Source organism: Engystomops pustulosus, chromosome 2 (genome assembly GCF_040894005.1).
Source record: "Engystomops pustulosus chromosome 2, aEngPut4.maternal, whole genome shotgun sequence".
Taxonomy (NCBI): Eukaryota; Metazoa; Chordata; class Amphibia; order Anura; family Leptodactylidae; genus Engystomops; species Engystomops pustulosus.
In genome coordinates, this window is record NC_092412.1 from 93,076,900 (window position 1) to 93,099,017 (window position 22,118).

The following is a 22,118-nucleotide window of genomic DNA, read 5'->3' on the forward strand; positions in this document are numbered from 1 at the left end:
CGGTAAGTCTTTGCTGCATATTGCAGCAAAGGCTTACCGGTAACATCCGCGATCGGGTGTTTTTACAGCGTGGGCTGCCGGCAAAGCTGCCGGCAGCCTCAATCAGATAGCGGCGCATGGGCGCCGCCATCTTACCTGGGATCGCCGCTCCCCGTGACGTCATCGGGGGGCGGCGATCCATCTCCATGGTAGCCTCGGGTCTTCCGAAGACCCGAGGCTATTTCGTTTTAACCCCTTCATTACAATGTGCTGATAGCACATTGTAATGAATGAGGAAGAAAATCCCCATATACTGCCATACTGTAGTATGGCAGTATATGATAGGATCGATCAGACAACCTAGGGTTAAAGTACCCTAGGGAGTCTGAAAAATAGTATAAATAAAAATAAAAAAAAGTTTAAAAAAAAAAAATTATAATAAAAAAAACTAAAATTTCAAATCACCCCCCTTTCCCTAGAACTGACATAAATATAAATAAACAGTAAAAATCATAAACACATCAGGTATCGACGCGTCCGAAAATGCCCGATCTATCAAAATATGATAACGGTTTTTCAATGTGTTTAACCCCGTAACGGAAAATAGCGCCCAAAGTCGAAAATGGCCCTTTTTTGACATTTTGAAAAATCTAAAAAAATCTATAAAAAGTGATCAAAAGGTCGTACAGTCCTAAAAATGATATCATTGAAAATATTATCAAATTTCACAAAAAATGACACCACCCACAGCTCCGTACACCAAAGTATAAAAAAGTTATTAGCGCCAGAATTTGGCAAAATCAAAAAAATTATTTTTGTACAGGAGGTTTTAATCTTTGTAAATGTATGAAAACATTATAAAACCTATACAAATTTGGTATCCCCTTAATCATACCGACCCAAGGAATAAAGTAGACATGTCATTTGGGGTGCTCAGTGAAAGACGTAAAATCCAAGCCCACAAGAAAATGGCGCGAATGCGTTTTTTCACCATTTTCATTGCATTTGGAATTTTTTTCCCGCTTCCGAGTACATGGCATGGAATATTTAATACCATCATTATGAAGTGAAATTTGTTACGCAGAAAACAAGCCGTCACACAGCTCTTTACGTGTAAAAATAAAAAAGTTATAGATTTTTGAAGGTGGGGAGTGAAAAATGGACATGAAAAAACAGGAAAGGGCCCGGTCCTTAACCGGTTAAACAGATGACCAAAGCTTCCAGCATATATGCAGACCATACATATCCATAGACATATAATGGTATTTTTGCTTAAAATACTGCAGAAAACATAAGAAAGAAAGCTAAAGTGAGCTACATCTCCTCATCCTGCTTTCTCATCCTGAGAGATGAATATATGCTCACTGACGGCCATACTGGCCTATGGGGACTTATGCACCCACTCTGCATCCATCCCTGGCATCCGCTGAGTGTACTCTCTGGGAACTCCTCAGTGATCTTGCTGTCTGTACTAAGCGTACGCTCGGCTGAGCTTATACTATGTTAGGTCCACAAAGATTAAACATAAATGGACAGGTACATCACTGGGGAAAAATCAAAAAAATCATATCTCCTCCTACAATCTAGGGGAAGAAGGTGAACAGGAGAAAGTTTCCCACTGTCCCATTGACTGGACTTCAAGTGGTATTTAACTTATTTTTCATGGGAAAACCCCTTGAATATTTTTAATGACATATGTAGATCTTGTCTGCCCTGATGAGAATCACTACTTGTTAGCAAACCTCCACTTAGTTAGTGAAGGGAAGGGGAGCAAACCAACCTCTTTTACAGCCATATACATACTATTCAATATAAGGTGTCAAATGCTGGGAGAAGGGATTTTAAGCATATGCATCTTTCTGCAGCAGAGTTGCTCGATTATCCCAGTTCTGACACTGATCATGGCATTATTAGGTGCCAGCACCCAAAGACTGTCATGCCACAACGACAATTACCTCCTGGATTTATAAGCAGTATGTTACTAAAGGACAACCTTAGCAGCACTGCTAAAACTAAGTAATCAAAATGTGGGTGTCCTCAAATAATACATAGAAGAAAAAGCAGCACTCCAGGCAGACTGGGATGGTGATAAAAAGAGTGATCCTTTTATTTCATAGGAAAAAGCAGCAATGTATTGTCTCTAATTGAGCCTTTCTGAGCCTTGCTTTAGAAAGGCTCAACTAGATTGTATTGCAGTATTTTGTATGAGCAATTTAGAATTCCTACACCTGAGGGGGGATGAATAAGTAGTTAACAAAAATGTAGAACAAAATTTAAAAAATTCTATTCATAAAATACAAATTAAAAAATAAACATCATAAACATATTGGCGGCATTCAGAATTCCTGGCACATGGCCAGAAACTGTGACTGTTTTCCCTCCTATGTCTTCCGTGCCAAGTGGGCCTGGAGGTGGGTGTAGGTTGGATCACACATTAGCTACAGCCTGTGAAGAATAGGACTGTGAACATGTGTTCATATTTCAATATGGCTGGACATGGAGCACCGGGGGTCAGTAAAGCTCTAAGGCTGCTACCTAACTGCTACCTAACACTGTCTTGATATTCTTATTTTATAACAAGAGATTACTGTTAGCCTCCATTTCTTATCTATTTGCCATGTAGAGACTTGAGAAGGTTGTAGAAACACTGCTTGCTGCAGGAGAAGAAAGGAAACCAAAATGGGACTGAGAAGCTTTTTTCCTTCTTGAGGTACATTGCAATGTTTACTATTATCACCGGTTCTATTCCCTTCTGAAATGAAAAAAAATTGCTTCAAGTTTAGGTGCACTTTAATTAATGTGGAGTTGATGTAATACATCAGCTGTATATGTGATATGCAAAGGATCTGAAAAAGCTGCAGTTATCTTTTAATTACAGGCGAACACTGTTAGTAGAGAAAATACTGCCATGTGGATGTCAAGCTATGTCCTGGAAGAAGTTCCATTAAATTGTCATACGTAATATTAAAAGAACAAGATAATATTATTTTTGTTACACCTTCAGAGAAAAATGTGTTGAAATTGGCTGACATTCTAATTTCTGTGGCAATTAAAGCAAAAAAAAGTATGTAACTACAATATGTGTCACAGTTATAGCAGGAAGTCCAGATACGCCACATGTGTATTTTATGATAGCAGCACTTTTAACACTTATATTATCCTAGAACAAAAGAAAAAATCATTAAATATCCCAAATACTCAACATTTTCCACTCTTTTACTTACTGTACTAATGTGCTAGTTGGATTGGTAGGATTGTGTGCTTATATTTATATTCATATTCAGTAATTTTTTACAAACATTTTCTTTTATTTTACTTACATAGTAATAGAAATAACAAAAACACAAAATTAAGATTTAAGCTATGCAATAACTTCTAAGGCCAGGTCTTTAGGGTGATCCTTAAAAATGTTTTTATTTACAATGTATGTATACCTACAAACAGTTTATATTGGTGCTTATCCAGGCAATACAACCTCTCAAAAAAAATGTCCAATGGGGATGAATCTGCACAGACTATTTTCCCATCTCCCTATGTCAGGTCGCAACATGCAGCCTCTTCTTCTCTCATCACAACTGCAGCTCGTGGCCTAATAGTTGGTCACATGACAGATACTCAGAAACTCAGTAGAGGCCACTGATCTCCTGTCACATGACCTTCTGCAACAGCCTGGAGTGAGCGCTGCTCATTCCTAGGGCAGTTTGCTTTCAATGCCATCAGCAGGATTAAGCTGTCAGTGTGACAGGGGGCACTGTGACAGGGGGCTGATATTATCAGTCCCCTATCACATCCTCTTTGCATGTCTGTATGCACATATCACTGGCAACAGTGATCCTATGGGATGTTATTTAAGATCATTGTTATCTTTGATATGTAGTATCGCTTTAAAAAGTAAAACATTCTATTAAAAAACAAATTGAAAAAGAGATTCAACGCCGACCCTACTCCCAAATAAAAATAAATACAACCAAAATGGCAGATGGGTGGCTGGCATCAGCCACAGTCCGATCTGGGTGACTGGCTTTAGCCACAGTGGAGTCTGGCTGCAAGTCCGGTCTGGTCGGCTGGCATTGGCCATAGTCCAGTATGCAAGGCTGGCATCAGCCACAGCCCGATTTGAAAGGCTGGCACCAGGGTAGTGCAAGGTCTGCAATGGTCTACAATAACTTTAATGAATATGAATAATTTAGGATGCAGCCACAAGGCTCAGCCCTGTGTTTTGTATTCTGAGGTGTCGTTTTATATGGTTATAACTTTTCAACCACTTTTACTTATCAAAGCGATTTTCACATTGTGCTTTCATCACATGTTCTACTTTATTTTACTAGTAAATTTTGGCTGATAAGTTTTGCATTTATTTATTAAAAAAAAAATAAAAACTGAAGAAATTTTCAGAATTCCAAACTCTCTCATTTTCAGGCAGATAGTTTTTTCACCTAAATGAGTTGCTAAATAACATTTCCCATGTCTTCTTTACGTTTTCAAATTTTTTTTTAAAGTCTGGATAATTTATTTTTATGTCACTCGGCTTACAAAGCGAAGATCGGTTTACCGTATTTTCAAGGAGATTGCAGAATTAACTTTTTTAGGGATCATTAATGTTTTTAATTCAATTTGAAATATATATTATTAGAAACCCCTTATATATCGACACAATTTCAAATCTGCACCACTCAAACTATCAGAAACAGCTTTTAGGAAGACTGTTAACCCCGTGAGATCTTCATAGCAAATAAATCAAAACGAAGATGACATTTAGAATGGTCTAATTTTGTTGGGAATAAATTCATTTAGCCCTGAAATTTACACATTTCCAAGAGAAAACACATCTTAAAATTTGTTATGCAATTTCCCCCGAGTTTTGGAGTCACCCCACATGTGGATATTACTTGTTGTATGGGCGCACAGTGAGCCACAGAAGGGATATAGAGCCGTGTTGCCTGTTGCCAGTTTTACCTATACAACTTAGTGGGTTTTAGTTTCCTCAGTGTCTCCCTTTTGTAGGCTATAAAATTTAAGTTTTCATGTGTGGGCAATTATTTTGCAGGATGAGATGTATTTTCTAGTGATATTATTTTGGGGTTGGTGTGCCCTATTGTTGAAAACATATTAACTTTTTTTGGGGGGTGAAGGAGTAGAAAACATCAATTATGCAATTGATTTATGACTTTTGGTGTTCATCATATAGCCTATTTAACATCTTATATTTTTTTCTGTGTCAGTACAATGATGTGGACACCATACTTAGATATTTTTTCTTACAATTTACTAAATTTCTCAAAATAAAACCTAATATGGGATAAAAACAATTGTTTTTGCATTGTCGTCTTCCAAGTGGATTAACACTTTTATTTTTTGCTCTACAGAGCTGGTTGATGGCTTGTTTTTTGAGGGACATGTAGTATCATCCTGGAGTAGATATGTTTTTTTAATTAGTTTTTATTTTATTTTTTGTGGGATGAAATAGGTAAAAATCCTAATTTTGGTGGGTTTTTAACATTCTTTTTTACGGAGTTTATCTCACGGGTTCAATACTATTTTTTTTCTATTCTATAGGTCAATATAGATGCGTTAATACTATATCTGTGGGGATTTTGTTATTATTTTGAACATTATAGTTTTCACATTATATGCTATTTTATCTGTTAATGGGGATTTTGGGCATTTTTATTTTAATTAACTAAACTATTTTTTATTGAATCACATTTTTTTTTAGTACTTCCACCATATTACTTCCACCATTACTGATGTATTGCAGGGTATTAGCTCAGTCAATCTATGCACAGGCTGACACTGTACTTTTAAGATCCTGTCTGTGATGGGATCTTAAAGGCACTGCCTGTGCACAGCCCTGGCGTCCTGTTCGGGCCCCAGGGCTGCCATAGAAACCATCTGTTCCCCCCAAATACCGGGGGGGGGGGCAGATGGTTTCTATGGCAGCCCCGAGGCCCAAACAGGACAGGGGGCTGCACAGAGAGCAGCAGGCAATTTAAATGCCATAGTTGGGCTGACTGTGGCATTTAACAGATTAAACACCCGCTTGACCACGGGTAGTACAATGGGATATCAGCTGTTAGTTCCAGCTTACACTCCATGGTTTATGATGCTGGCCCAGCTCCATAACTGTACTACTTTTTTCATGCTACCTTAAAGGGGTTATCCAGCTATTAAAAACTAGTGAGGGCCAGGCTGGGGCGGGCTATTTAAAAATAATAAACATCCACTTACCTCCTCCGGAGCCGCCGATGTCCCACGCCGCGGTCCCTTCGATTCGTGCCCCTGTTTGTTTACAGGCGCACGGAAGCCGCGCACAGGGAGCTTCCGGTCCGCGATGTGGCCGGGTCCTCCCATCCGTCCCTATCTCCCAGCGTTGTAAGCGCTGGGAGATGGTGTCGGATGGGAGCTTCCGGCCGCCCTTGTGATGAAACCGGCGCACAGAAAAGACCGGCCGCGGCGCGGGACATCGGCAGCGCCGGATGAGGTGAGTACATGTTTATTATTTTTAAATTGCCCGCCCCAGCACTGCCCTCAGTATTTTTTAAAACACGGATAACCCCTTTAAAAAAAGTGAAAAAGATGCTTGATACCTGCTTGCATAGGTATTCAAGAAGTGTCTGCACCACAGTTGGCACTCAATGAGTAAATGCTTGCATATGTATTATGCTCTATGACCACCTATTAGAACTTGTCCCAGATAACAAAACAAACTATTGTGTTTTAATATAGGGCAAGAGATGTCTAGCCCTTATGAGTAACTGTTCTCAACATGTGATTTTCTTTTTCGGATTCTAGTTTGTTTATGTGGATTAACATTTTCAGGTAGACTCTGCTACCATAGTCTGAAAATAACTTCAAATTTGATTTAGCCTTTAAGCTTATATTTTAGAGACACAGTGGGCCGGTTGAAAGACTTGTCATGACAAAACAGTTACAAACCCTTTACATTCCTATGTATATGCAGATTGTATTGTTGCAACCACAAAACTCCATCAACATCTATTGTAAAAGGCAACAAGAAACTTGAGGGAGATTGTTAGCAGTTTGACTAATGTCCTTTTAACCCTCTGCATCCTAATAGTATGGTGCAGAGTTGTTAATGTTGCATGAAGAGGGCTCATGGGTTAAGCCCTCATCAAACAGACGTGGGGTTTGCTAGATATTACAGATCACCAGTGTTAACCCCCTGATTGCAGCCGGCATCTTGTTTTTGATTGTTGTCCCCCCGATGATATCCTTGGGGAGCTGGTGTCATAACAGCCTGGGGTATTTATAACACCCAAGGCTGTATGGCTTCTGCAGATTTGTTGTAAAAATGTTTAAAAAAAAACATATGCTGTGATACAGTAGTATTACAGTATAGGGTAGGAACGATCAGACTGTCTGGGGTAAAACAACCCTACAGGGTCTAAAAAATGGTGAAAAATTAATTTTAAAAATACAATTCTAAAAAATTGCAAAAACTTAAATTTAAAAGTAATTTAATTTTAAATTGATATAAAATTAAAATTCAGTAAAAACCACAAACATGTTAGGGATTGTAACCCAATATCCACGATTTATCAAAATATAAAATCTTTAAAAACTGTTTTGTGAAATCCATGATGAAAAATAACACAGAATTGTTTAAAATGCCTCTTTTAACATAAATCAAAAGGTTTTACAGTCCTAAAAATGGTAGCAAAGAAAACATCAGCTTATCTCTCAAAAAAATGACATCTTATACAGCTCCATACACCAAAATATATGTCAGGCTCAGGGGTTGTGGATCCTCTGGACCACTGCAGACAATGACACAAGCCACTACCTGGGACCAGAGTGTAAGTGGTACCTGGTTTTCACCAGAGCCTGGCGCAAAGCGGGTCGGACTAGCTGCGGCGTGGTACCACCAGGTGATTCCATAGGCGTTACTTGTCTGCAGTGGAGGCCAGGTACAGAAACAGCAGACAATCTCGTGGTCAGGTCCAGGCACAAGGTCAGGGCAGGCGGCAGTGATTCAACGTCAGAGTCCAATCCGGGGGCAGCAACTGGAGGTCCAAGCAGAAGGGTATGGGAACACAGGCACACAGGACACAGCAGCATGGAGGAACACTGCAGGAAATACAGAACGCAGGAGACACTGGAACGCAGTAGACACTGGAATGCAGGGTAATCGCTATGGAGCTTTCTCTGAGGCACAAAGATCCGGCAGAGCAGGAAGGAAGGGAAAATGTTCAACCAGCGCACCAATCAGCGGTGTGCTGGCCCTTTAAACTCTTGAAGACAGCGTGCGCGCCCTAAGAGACAGGGACTGAGCTGGGCACTGGTGAGCCACGGGGAGCACGGTGAGCCCGCAACCTGCGATATGGGTGTCAGGACCGCCCGTGACAATATCAAAAATTTATTAGCGTCAGTAGATGGCAAAACTATTTTTTTTTTCGTGCACAATGTTTACATTTTTTAAGATGTATCCAAAACACAATAAAACCTGTATAAATTTGGTATCACCGTGATCATACCAAACTTAAGAATAAAGTAGTTGTATCATTTGGAGCACACAGTGAAAGCCATAAAACCTGAGCCCACAAAAAAGTGAAGCAGATGTATTTTATTGCCAATTTTGGCAAATTTGGAAATGTTTTCCAGCTTCCCATTAATGGCATGGAATAATAAATATCATCACTGAAAAGAACAATGTGTTATGCAGAAAATAAGCCCTCACACAGCTCTGTACACAGAAAAATAAGAAAGTAATAGATTTTTAAAGGTGGGAAGCAAAAAATGAATTAAAAAAGGCTGCGACCCAAAAGCAGTAAATAGTTATATGTCTCCCTGCACCAAAAGAATAAGATAATTCTATTTAGTGCAGCCACATTATAACACTGAATCTATCACACTTCACAAAAATTATATAACACACATAGAATTTTCAGGTGCACTATTCCCACCACTGTTATTTTAACACTGAAAGAGACCTCTTCCACTGGAAGCATATAGCATCCAAACAAAGTGGTGCACAGATGAGTTTTAGAGAAGTCTTTAGTGGGAATCTACCACCACGATTCTACCTATAAAGGTAGAACCGGTGGTAGGTGGATGTATGGGACGTGAGGATAGCCCTTTTTATAAGCTAATCCTTACGTCCCTGCTATCTTTTTAAAACTTTAATACCCTGATATGTAAATTTTCTTAAGCAGCTACTGGGGCGTGGAGTAGCCAGACATGAGGCTACGCGTCACGGCTACTCCATGCCTCAGTAGCCTCTTTCCTCCTCCTACCCTGACATCTTCAGCTCACAGCTCCTCGTAGCTGTGCGCCCTCGTCCGGGAAGCTGACGTTCTGAGCAGCCACTGCTCCTAAGCCGGGGCTACTGCCCATACGCAGAACTCCAGCCTCTTGGACGAGGGCGCGCAGCTACAAGGAGCTGCCCACTGAAGGTGTCAGAGTAGGCATGGAGAAAAGGAATCCACGCGAGCGACAGCTATTTTGCGCACAAGGTTCTTTCTCTAGCTCAATCACATGATATAACATGTAAATGTTTTAAATTGAAATGCCAACAAATCCAGATACACATTCAAAAACAAATCTAACTTTTCACGAAACTTTGAACAAAATCTTATCCCTTTAACAGCCAGGCCCTTTTTTGTTTTTCTGTGTTCCTATTTTCATTTTAATTCGGGCTCTTATAGATGCCCCAGTTATAAGTGAAAACTAGAAAGTAAAAGGAAAATTTTAAAATTAAAATGTGGAAATGTCCACCAGTGGTCTTTTATGACCTCATGGGGGACATATAATATTAAGAAATATACAAACACACAACATTAATAAATATTTATAAATAAACATTGATATTTTCCAATAAAATAAATAAAATCCCCTACTACACTAAAAAACATTGCATTGTTGCCCTGTTTGCCCAGAGACTATACATATTATATATCAAAACAACTTCCACACACTAGGTAATTAATTTATAATGGTCATTTTGAGTTAATTTGAAAACTGAAAAAATACATACTATAAATTATGACAACAAATCTTTGTCTCTAGTTTTTGAAATTTTAACCCTCGAGAAAGCTAAAAATGAAAAAGGTCCTTTTAATTTTTTTTTTATTTTTACCTATTCCTTTGTGTCACAAATTTTATTAAGGTATTGCAAAAGAAAAGGTTATAGTTATAGCTTAATAAGTATGAAAATGTGCTAAAAATACTCGGACATTAAAGAATTTAAAGGTCTGGTCAGAAACAGGACTTCTCTCCTAATGGCGGCCATTGAACGGAGCAGAATTGCATGTATACAGCACGGTAGCACTAATGTCCATGTCTTACACATTGAGGCTGTTACCACTAGTTTAGTTTTATAAACACAATACATTACAAGATAAAAATGTACATCTTTGTCACTTCAAGATTATCTGGTAGAAAACACAGGCATATAAATAAATATAAAAAAGTTTTCCAAAAAAGGTATTGCCATATAAACAATCATTTTTTAGCATTTACACATCCCAGCCATAAATTCTGCATAACTTGCATAAAAAGTAAATTGTGCAGAACAGACCCATACTGTGCTACAAAATATTAGGGAGTGAGTATTAAAGTAGAAATAAAATATGTGCTTAAACCACATTTAGATCTTGCTTCTTCAAAAGCACATTGAAATCACCTTACTAAGAGTAAAAAAAGCAAAGACAAATGGTGACAAAATGTAGTAAAATATAATATTCTCTTTAACGCAAAACTTGAGTGGTTATTTATAATAAAGCGGGGTGATTTACTCTCATATGTTTCCAAACCAAAGTCACCTTTGTACTTAATAGCAAATTGGCACCAAGTGTCTTGACTAGTGGTTATTAAATATGACTACTGTACTAGCGTTTGAGTTAGTGCACCGTTTTTAAAGATCAGAAATATCTTTGAAGGGCTTATTGTCCACCTGAGCATGCAATTTTAAAGTGCCTTGTTCTATTATATCAACCCTATTAAATTCATTCTTTCAGAAATTTCCTTGTAAAATTAGATTTGCACTTGCTTCCTCTTTGAATCAATGAAGCAAGGAACTCTGATAATCTCCACAGCCTTTCATGCCATATTTAACCTCAAAATACACATATTAAAAATGCATTATCATCTCTGAGATGCTTGTATTGAGCAAAATTTACAGTGCCAGAGTTTTAGTCAAAAAAATCAATACGCATTTCATGGTTAAGAAAAAAAGACTGAAGGGCTATGTTCAATCAGTCTCCTTATGTGCTCTACAAATCTTACGGGCGAGTTTATCTTGTGCATTGACTTGATAAATTTCGTTATCTGCTTTTATTCCTTTCTCAGTAGACACGAGAAGAGACCTTTCTAACAACATCTCATGAGGAACAATGCAGTCAACTACTGGTTTACCAATTTACAATTCTTTGTAGGGAAGAATACATTTGTATTACAATAATCTTATATTTGTAAAACACCATTAAATTCTGTGGTGCTTTACATTCTGGGGAAGATATACAAGTAAAATAAGACATTACAGAGTAAGGCTACATTCACACGATATATGCCCGCCGTACCGTAGTTCGGCGGGCATACATCGGCGCTGCGGAGAGGAGCAGGGGATGAGCACTGCTCACCCCCGCCCCTCTCCACAGGGAGATACAGCGCACGGCGCCGTAATACGGGAAAAGATAGGACATGTCCTATCTTTTCCCATGCTACGGAGCGGTACGGTGCCGCACGTGTGTGGCACCTTACCGCTCCTGTACAGGGCCGTGAGCCCATAGGAGTGTATGGGGGACGTATATCGGCCGTATATACGTCTGCCGTATATACGTCCCCCATACATGTGTGTGAATGTAGCCTAATAACAGTCATATGGAACAATAGGAGTGAGGGCCCTGCTCACAAGAGCTTACAGTCTATGGTGGGGTGACACAAGAGGTATAAGAGCTTGTATAATGGTCCAAACATTTTTTATAAGAGAACAGTCTAAAATAATGTTATAAATAATAATGCTGCTGTTTGAACCAGCCATCAGCCACCATCTTATATACATATCCAAGATGAAAATGACTACAGAGAAGCCTGGAGCTTGGTATATATCTGGTGTTTGCCGGATAACAGACGAGTATCCAGAATTGATTAATAAAGTTAGAGTTAAAGTTGCATGCAGTTAGTGAATGTAATAAGCCTGCCTAAATAAATGGGGTTTATAAGTTGGGTATAAGATTGGTAGCCCTGGATAGGGTATTCAAGAGGCCAAGGTGCAGCTCAGGAGAAGTCCTGGAGACATGAGTGGGAGGTTCGAATTAAGGAAGAGAATAATCTAAGATCAATGGCAGATCAAAGAGCACAGGTTGGGCAATATACTGAGATAAGAGAGGAGATGTAGGGAAGTGCGGTATAAGACAATTATAAACATGTGTCAGCAGCACTCTATTGGACAGAATAAGCTATGAAGTGGGGAAATGAAGATTAAACACTGACATGAAACTCCTTTGCTGTCTCTGCTTACTCAACCGCCTCATAAGAATATCATAGCCCCTAACTGGCTGATGTTGCCTACACAGACGTAAAATCCAAGCTCACAAGAAAAACGGTACAAATGCGTTTTTTTTCACAATTTTTACTGCATTTTAGTGCAATGTAAATGTGACATTAACGAACATACTATGCGTTTTGTAAATGCAAATGTTAACAGTAATGTAATTAGGCAAGTCACCTCTCCTCAGCTGTTGTAATGTGTTTCAAAACACAATTAAAATGCAATCAAAATGCAACCCTGGGGTGTGACTACAGTGCTTAAAAATGCAGGACACAGCTTCAAATCCCAAATTAACAGTAGTGTCCACACCTGCATATAAACCCAGTGCAACTGTGCGCCAGTTTTGATGGATCTGGTGCACTCTGCACACTCCACAGGCAACCTCTGCTAGAGGTAGATCCATATGTCCACGTGCTGTACATGGTAATAAGTGATTACATTTACAGTTATATTGACTGACATTGTTTAATGGATTGTTAATAGAGTACATACTTCAACCCATAAGGCTGCATATTTGTCTATAGCCTCTTTTACCTGACTATATACTGACCTAATGCTACTACTACCATTAAAAGGTTATAGATCTCCTTGTTAATGTAAATGAATGTGATACAAACTTTTTATACAATTTTAATTGTTATTTTTTACTTTGTTTTCCTTCTTCTCGGCCAATATGTAAAGCATTTAGGATAGAACATTTAAATAGCACTACTTGACATTTAAAAGAAATGAGCAGTTACACGGTATGTAAAATTTGCTGAGCACACATGTTGCTGACTTCCTATTAAAGGACCCCACTTTGTTTAATGTCAACTGTGTCTGAAATAAGACTCTGCATTAATGCAGTTCAGCTTCACTGTCTTTTACTGATAAAATTGGCTCCATAACAGGAAATGTTGTTAAAATACCTGCAAAGTGAATTTGCACACAGATGTGGTAACCTATACAGCAGACTTTGTCATTAACTAATCCTGGATGTTGGATGGGTCATTTAATTCAATTCAGAAAAGTGGCATACAAGCCCTGATAATGGCCCCCATGGATTTGGGTCTGAATTGGGAGAGGTTTTTCTGCAACAAAAGTACAAGATTTTAATATTAATTCCTTAATTTATATAGCACACAGAGATTATGCAGCACTACACAGAGCTTGCCAAATCAGTCCCTGTACCCAATGGGACTCACAATCTAATCAACCCGCCAGTATGTCTTAGAGTGTGGGAGGAAACTATAGGACCTGGAAGAAAACCCATGCAAACATTGAGAGAACATACAAACTCTTTGCAGATGTTGACCTGGAATGGACTTGAACCCAGGACCCCAACACTGCAAGGCTGTAGTACTAACCACTGAGCCACTGTGCTGCCATCTTGAGCAATGCAGTCACTGATGGGAGGTCATGTTTCCATCTAATAAGATTTCTCTATTGATTCATTGCCCTGATATAAATGGTCATTTACTACAAGTTTTACTGCTCTACTGATAAAAGGTTTTAACTGTACTATAGAAAGCCCATTGTTTAGTCCATTGATGATCTCATTATAATCCTAGTCCTAAATTACTGTCTTCTTACAATACAGTGATGGTTGTTGCCCACTTATTCCAATATTTCTTAAATAATTAGATCTTTCTGTGACATTGTTTCCACTTAAAAGCACTAAGTTTGGTAAGATTTCAATTAATCTCATATAAAACGCCAACTTTATTTACACATATGTTCTCCCAATCCACTTCTCATTGTACGAGCCAAGCAAGCAAGGGTTCCCAGATGTGTGAAAGAGCAACATAGTCATGGAAGATAATCATTCCCTTCTTTATTGTCAGTCTTACTTAGCCGGAGCCCTATGGATTACACCACAGTGCTATATGGAAATTCAATAATAATATGTTGCTAAGCATCAGACAATGGTAAGAGTCCTTGAATAAATAGACATAGCCTCTGGTGCTTTGTTTCACTGAACACGTAAAATAAAAATCTGCAACTATGTAACTTTAATTTAATAAGAAAAACAATAGAAAATCTCTAGAGTCAGAAAGAAATTATTTTGCCCTTAAATAACAAAAGCTTTCAAAGTGGAGTATAATGAATATATGGCTGTAAGCGTAATAATGAATATTTTCTCAACTTTTTTAAGAGTTTAAGGAGACGGGAAAGACCACCAATGCTAAGAAGAAGTGTTAATAACATTGTGCCATGATGATCACTGGTTCACTTTCTTATAAGAAGGGGTTATTCAATTGGATAAGAAGCTGGAATGAACCAGATTGTAAACATATATTTCTAGACTGCATGGTCTCCACAGCTGGCAACGAAACATATATTATATTCTGTCCAACCATGGTGATAAACCTAAATGTGTCATTAAATTTTATTTTCTAAATAATTGGATGCGGCACTATGGCTGATTGGGTAGCACTTCTGCCTTGCAGCGCTAGAGTCCTAGGTTCTAATCCCACCCAGGTCAACATCTGCAAAGAGTTTTTATGTTCTCTCCGTGTTTGCGTGGGTTTCCTCCGGTTTCCTTCCACACTCCAAAGCATACTGGTAGGTTGTTTAGATTGTGAGCCCCATGGTGACAGGGACCGATTTGTCATGCTTTGTGCAGCACTGCGTAATCTGTGTGGAGTAAATAAAGAATTATTATATTGTGTTCCATTTTTCCAAATGATGTTACTAGAATTTCTTCTAGGCTATTGTAAAAGATTTCTAAAGTGTAAACAGAAATTAAAAAAGGTCCACAAACAGTATTAAAAAACACAACTGCAAACTACAAAGTTATAAAACACCAAATTCCTGGATATATTCATGCTGTTCCTTTTACAGATGGTCTGAATAGATTATGACTGGGATTTACACCAAAGCCCAACATAACTACAGAATCCCAGTTTTAACATATATACATTGTCATGTCTCTTAGCAACCAATATATATATTCCAAAAAAAAAAATTGGACTGCATTCTGACAGTCATTTATGTGAATAAGTGCATAAAACTTTAGACAGAAAACAACTTAGCATTTATAAGATAGTTCTGGTGAGTACTGTATGCTAGATTTTATTATTTGATAACATTCTGTTTTTATTTATCTGGGATGTACCAACTCTTTAAGGTTAAGGGGGTTGTGTAAACTTTGCAAGTTATCCCATATTTGTAGTATGGATCCCCAATTCTCTGAATTGCTGGAGGTCCTGTTCTCAAAATTGGTGGGGAACCCAGTGATTGGATGTTCATTGATTAGTTTGCAAGTTACCCTTTATCATTTAAAGTGTAACCAACATATAGGATAATCTTTAGTATTGTAGGGGGGTGTTCTGGACAATTTTCTTTTTATTAAGAAGTCCTCTTAGTTTGTAAAAAAAAAAAATCAGACTACAAAGCTCCCTCCTGTATAGATCTGTATTCCAAACTGAAAAGGGTGTTTCTATGGAGGCTGACTATGGGTTTACATCTATCTAATCTCCCAGTTTACACAGCTCTGGGCAGTGAGGATTTACCCCTTCACTTTCAGCTTGATGTTTGAAACTAACGCTCATGGCAAACTGCACCCTGGAAGATAGCAGACAGGGTTAACACACACCACTATGAGTGGTGTAAATAATGAGAGAGGATAGAGAGTTATGTTTTCAGCCTGGTAAATGGTTCTACCTTGACAATTGAAAATAAAAAGCAAGGACATATGGCAGCCTGTTTCTTTACAAACTAAGAATAATTAGTACATTAGATAAATTTCTCCCCCCCCCCCACACACGCACACACACACATTAAAATTTATATAAAATAATAGTTAATCTTTGGTTTGTCAGATTTTTGCAGCCCCATCTGGCACGCTCACCTGAAATCTGCTCATTATGATATACATGTTCTGCCAGTGGAACATTAAGGTCACCAGAATATTTGATATCCCTTCCAGTTGCTCTGCAGAACAAGCTTATATTCACTATTGCATTCTGAACTGTGATACTGTATTTAAATGGTAAAAAATAGGCTCCTAGAGATGGCCAATAAGAACCACAATGATAGATACCATCAGCATAGGAATTGCCTTTTCAATTGTTTGTGTTGAATGCTATAGGTACTGTTGTAGCTGGACCTCAATATAAGGGAAGAACCTCTGTGTAACATTGGAACCTACTTCCTGCGTGTTTTCCATTCCATCGCTGATTCCTTGCCCTTACACTTTTTGAATTATCTGTCTTTGATCGGTTAAAGAAGCAATGATCTTGATTTTATAATCTCTATCAAAGTGTTTCAAAAGAGTTGCAAGCCTAAAATTCTTTGCTATACAGCATTGTAAGCTGTACTTGTATCCTGATTTTTCTCTTTTTAAGATTATTTCTTGGCTGTTGTTGTAATGTAATACAGAGACTGGCGGATAGTCTCGGTGGAAGAGCACAATGTGGTCTTAGCTGTTCGTGGCAGAAGCTTCTTCCAGCTCTATTACGCCGAAGTAGGACATAAGAATGCAGCTCAAGCCCTTTTCATAATGCTCATCCCTGTCTTCAGCACATCCTATTTTAGAGTTGCAGCTCCTTTAAAACAGTGTGTGCCTTTGAATATCTTTCTCCAGTTTCTCCTATTTGTGTGTGTTAAATTAAAAAAAAAATAGTAAGAGAAAAGAGGAAAGCTAATAAAATTTGAGTGAAAAATGATAGATGGGATTATCACTCATAGGATAAGCCAGGCAAGCTAGGGAGAGATTTGATAAACAATAAGCTACAGTGGGATTTAATAATAGAACAAAGCATCACTTAAATTCTGCTTCTTTCCCCTCCTCTCCGATGTAATTCAAGCATATACATAATCAAATCTGCCGAGCCATTCACTAAAGTACCCCAGCAACATTAACTCCATGATACTAGAACCCAACAAACCAGAAGATTTAGTGAGGAAGACATTGCTGCGCTTAACCCTTTCAGTGCCGCCCACGTCACTAACTACAAAATAAGGACTTTGCTTAATTAGGGTTTAAATGAAAGCTTTTATTTTGGCAGTGCTGCTGGGTGCCTGCGCCGAGTAATTAGCTGAGCGTGTGAAATGAAAGCCCTTACAGCAGTGTAATTATGCACAAGGAAAAGTGTATACTCTGCTTTATCTTCAGTTTTGGCCAGCCTTTCCCGCCTCATGATAGCTACAGACACATCTTTCCCAAATTGATAACAGCTGTCTGAGTGATTTCCCTCTGAGCTTTTATCAAACATATCTAACTCTTTTTGATGCTTTTTGATTTCATACAAGTATCTTAATTGAAAAAGGGAGTTGTCACCTCTGGTTGCTATAGATCAATGCCTGTATTTTTCATCTGGTTTGCTGCTTAGACAGTGAAATCTGAATATGCACATTTACCTCTACTCCCAAGAACAGATGTCAGCAATTTGTGGCCGCTCAGCTGTTAGAGAACTACAAGCCCCATCATGCCCTGTCAGTCTCACTTCCAGATAACACCACAACACCCAAGGTGCCAAAAACTGCTGATTTCCCCCACAGATGTTACGTTAGAAAGCAAAATCCTGTCTTTGCTGACAAAAGAAAAAGCTGAAAAGACCAGGAGTTACTTGAATGATTGTGTGAACAGAGCCCTTTAACCATAGCTCCCAACCGTCCCGATTTTGACGGGACTTTCCCGTTTTTCGTACCTCTGCCCCGCGTCACGGGCAGCTATGATATTGTCACGGATTCTCCCCCCAGGTCCCGCTGTGTCCCGGCGCTGTGTCCCCATAGTAAATACTTTGAAAGCCAGAACTCACAGTACAGAATGGCTTCTACAGACATCGGGAGGGAATCCTTTTCAGAGAAGTGTCGGGCTTAGCGCAGAGCAGGGACCACGTCATCAGCTTCAGATCTGTCCATATATGGTCACTGCATCTCCTAGGGTTCCCCAGAGCAGACATCGGGCAGGGAATCCTTTTCAGGGAAGTGTCGGCTTAGTGGAGAGAGCAGGGACCACGTCATCAGCTCAGATCAGCATCTGTCCATATATGGTCTCCAGGGCTTCCCCAGACACAAGCTCTTTATATAATTAAATTAAATAAAGTTTTGGCCAGGCTGAGATTCGAACCTGGGACCCTCTGCACCATAGACAGGAGCCTAACTAACTGAGCTATAAGCCCAGTGATACAGAGCTGAGGATTTCTGGTAAGTAAGACATGTTATCTGCCATTTACACTGTGACACAGACTAATGCACTGATATATAGAGAGGGATCTTCTCAGAGATTATTATTGTAATTATTGAGACTATTATTATTATTATTATAAATTTTATTATTATGGAGATGATTATTAATAATGGTAAAAATAATAATAATCATCTCAATAATAATAATAATAATAATAATAATCTCCATAATAATAATAATAATAGTCTCAATAATTACAATAATCTGAGAAGATCCCTCCCTATATACCAAGGCAGTATATAGTTCTTAGGTACCAAAATTCTCCACTTGTTAATCACTGAGGTTATAGCTCAGTGGGTTGAGGCACTGTGTTATTATTGTACATGGACACTGCAGGTTCTGGGTTCAAATCCCAATGAGGATAATTTTTTTTTTTTTTTAAATTATGATTTTTATTATTTTTAATATGGCTAAAATTTGGGGCGTGGCCAGGGAGTGATTGGGGGTGTGGCTTAGGGGGATCGCCGCGGCACGCTACGCGTGCCGCCATTTTGTCCCTCTTTCCTTTTCCCAAATGTTGGGAGGTATGCTTTAACCCCTTAAGGACGCAGCCATTTTACAGCTTAAGGCTCAGCCCGATTTTTTGGATTCTGACTTGCTTCGCTTTATATGGTTATAACTTTTGAACACTGTTACTTTTCTAAACTATTCTGAGATTGTTTTTTCCCCACATGTTGTACTTCATTTTAGTGGTAAATTTTGGCTGATAAGTTTTGCGTTTATTTACAAAAAAAAGAAAATATGATAAATTTTTGGAAAAATTTGCCATTTTCGAAATTCTAAATCATTGCGTTTTCAGGCAGATAGATTTACCACCTAAATAAGTTGCTGAATAACATTTCCCATTTGTCTACTTTACATTTTCATAATTTCTGAAATGTCTGGATAATTTATTTTGATGTCACGCGGCTTACAAATAGAATATCGCTTTTCCGGATTTTCAGAATTGACTATTTTGGGGATAAATACAGTTTTGAATGAAATTTTACATATTTAGCATCAAACCCCCCTATATAATCTACCCATTTTCAAATCTGCACCCCTCAATCTATCAGAAACAGCTTTTACGAAGATTGTTAACCCCTTGAGATCTTCATAGTAATTGAATCAAAATGGAGGTGAAATTTAGAATGGTCATATTGTTCCCTTATACGTTCATTTAGCACTAAAATTTACACATTTCCAAAATATAAAAAGAGAAAACCCACCATACAATTTGTTCTGCAATTTCTCCTGAGTACAAAGACCCCCCACATGTGGCTGTGACTTGTTTTATGGGCGCACAGCGAGACGCAGAAGGGAAGGAGAGCCCTGCAGCTGCCAGGATTTTAGTTTCCTCATTGGCCCCTTTTGAAGGCTATAAAATTTTCGCTTTTTCGTTATTGGGGCCATGTGACGGCATTTTTTTTGCGGGATGAGATGCTTTTTCCATTGTTACCATTTTGGGGTTGGTATCACCTATTGTTGAAAATTTAGGAACTTTTTTTGAGGGCAGGAGTAGAAAAGCATCAATTCTGTACTGGATTTTTGACTTCTTTTTTTTTTGGTGTTCACCGTATAGACTAATAATCATGTTATCTTTATTCTATGGGTCGATACGATTACGGGGATACCAGACATGAATATATTTTCTTACGTTTTACTAAATTTGTCAAACAAAACCCTAATGTGGGGAAAAATCTATAATTTTTGTATTGCCGTCTTCCAAGTGGCATAACTTTGTTACGTTTTTGGCTACGGAGCTGGTTGATGGCTTGTTTTTTGCGGGACATGTTGTACTTTGCACCAGTATCATGTCTAAGTACATATGGTTTTTTGGTCGCATTTTATAGCATTTTTTGTGGGATTGAAAAGGTAAAAATCATAATTTTTGGAGGGTTTATAACAGTTTTTTTTTACGGCGTTTATCGTGGGGGTTCAATAATGATTTACTTTTATTCTACGGGTTGTTACGGACGCGGTGATACTATATATGTGGGGTTTGTGTTATGATTTAGACTTTTTTTTTGAGTTATATGTCTCTTTATATGTTTTGGGGGTTTGGGGCATTTTTAGTGATTTATGGCTTTATTTTTTTATTGAATAACTTTTTTTTTTACTTTTTTACTTTTATACCATGGGACATGAAGAAGCAATCTTCTGATTGCTTCTTCATGATAATATTCTGCAATACTCATGTATTGCAGAGTATTATCAGTGTCAGCCTATACACTTGCATAGGCTGGCACTTTGCCAGTAAGATGACGTCACAGACGCCATCTTACTGGCAATTCTTGCTAGTAACTCTGGGGTCCAGATCGGACCCCAGAGTTACTATAGCAACGATCGGCGCCCCCCGAAAACGGTTCGGGGGGGCCGATCGTGGGGGAAAGACACCCCAGATGCTTGTTAGATGCCGCGGTCGCGCTGACCGCGGCATCTAAAGGGTTAAGCACCCGCGATCGGAGACAACTCCGATCGCGGGTGTTACACTGGGGTGCCGGCTATTAGTTACAGCCGGCACCCCGTGTTTCCCGATGCCGGTTCGGCTCTGATCCAGAGCCGAGCCGGCATAGGCGCCGTGGCGGATATATCCGCCACTGAGCGCTAAGTCACTGCGCTCCGTGGCGGATATATCCGCCGCGGAGCGTGAAGGGGTTAAAGAGTTTACTGAGATTTTAAAGAAACACTCCATTTTTTTCCCAAATATATCCCTACCCCCAAATATAAATTCAGATAATATTATCTAATCTAGTTGTTTCTTTGTACTTGAATTTTGTGGGATCATTCTCTTTAGTTTGGCCATGGTATATCGGGGAGAAGGCATAATAAATAAAGTGATATCACAGTACAGGGATAATACACATAGTTATGTCACAGCACAGGGATAATACACACATTCATCTCACAGTACAGGGGATATTACACCAAGTGATGTCAAAGTACAAGGATAATACCCCAAGTGATGTCACAGTACAGGGATATTACACCAAGTAATGTCAAAATACAGGGATAAAACACCCAGTAGTGTAACAATACAGGAATAGTACACCAATTAATGACACAGTACAGGGATGTTAAAGTGCAGTGATAATACACACAGTGACATAACTGGATAATGTATACCATCACATGTACACCACCAATATGAAAATTAAGACTTCAGTAAAGGCATAGCTAATGCACTCTGCTCTATAGCAACATGTAGAGGTAAGATCCATTTAGCATGCTACCTTCCATTGTCATAACTAACAGCCTAAAGTTGTACGTACCTCCATGGTCCCTATCGATCTTATGTGCCACCTTCTCTCCTTTCCATGCCCGTTTGTTTACTGACGCATGGAAGCTGCGCTGTGAAAAGCTTCTGGGTGGCCGAGGTGGCCAGCCATGTCCACCCGTCCCCATATCTCTGTGTTATGAGTTTTCATGGAAAACACAAAAATGTCTTGTGACCCCAAACTTTTGATATAACGAGCC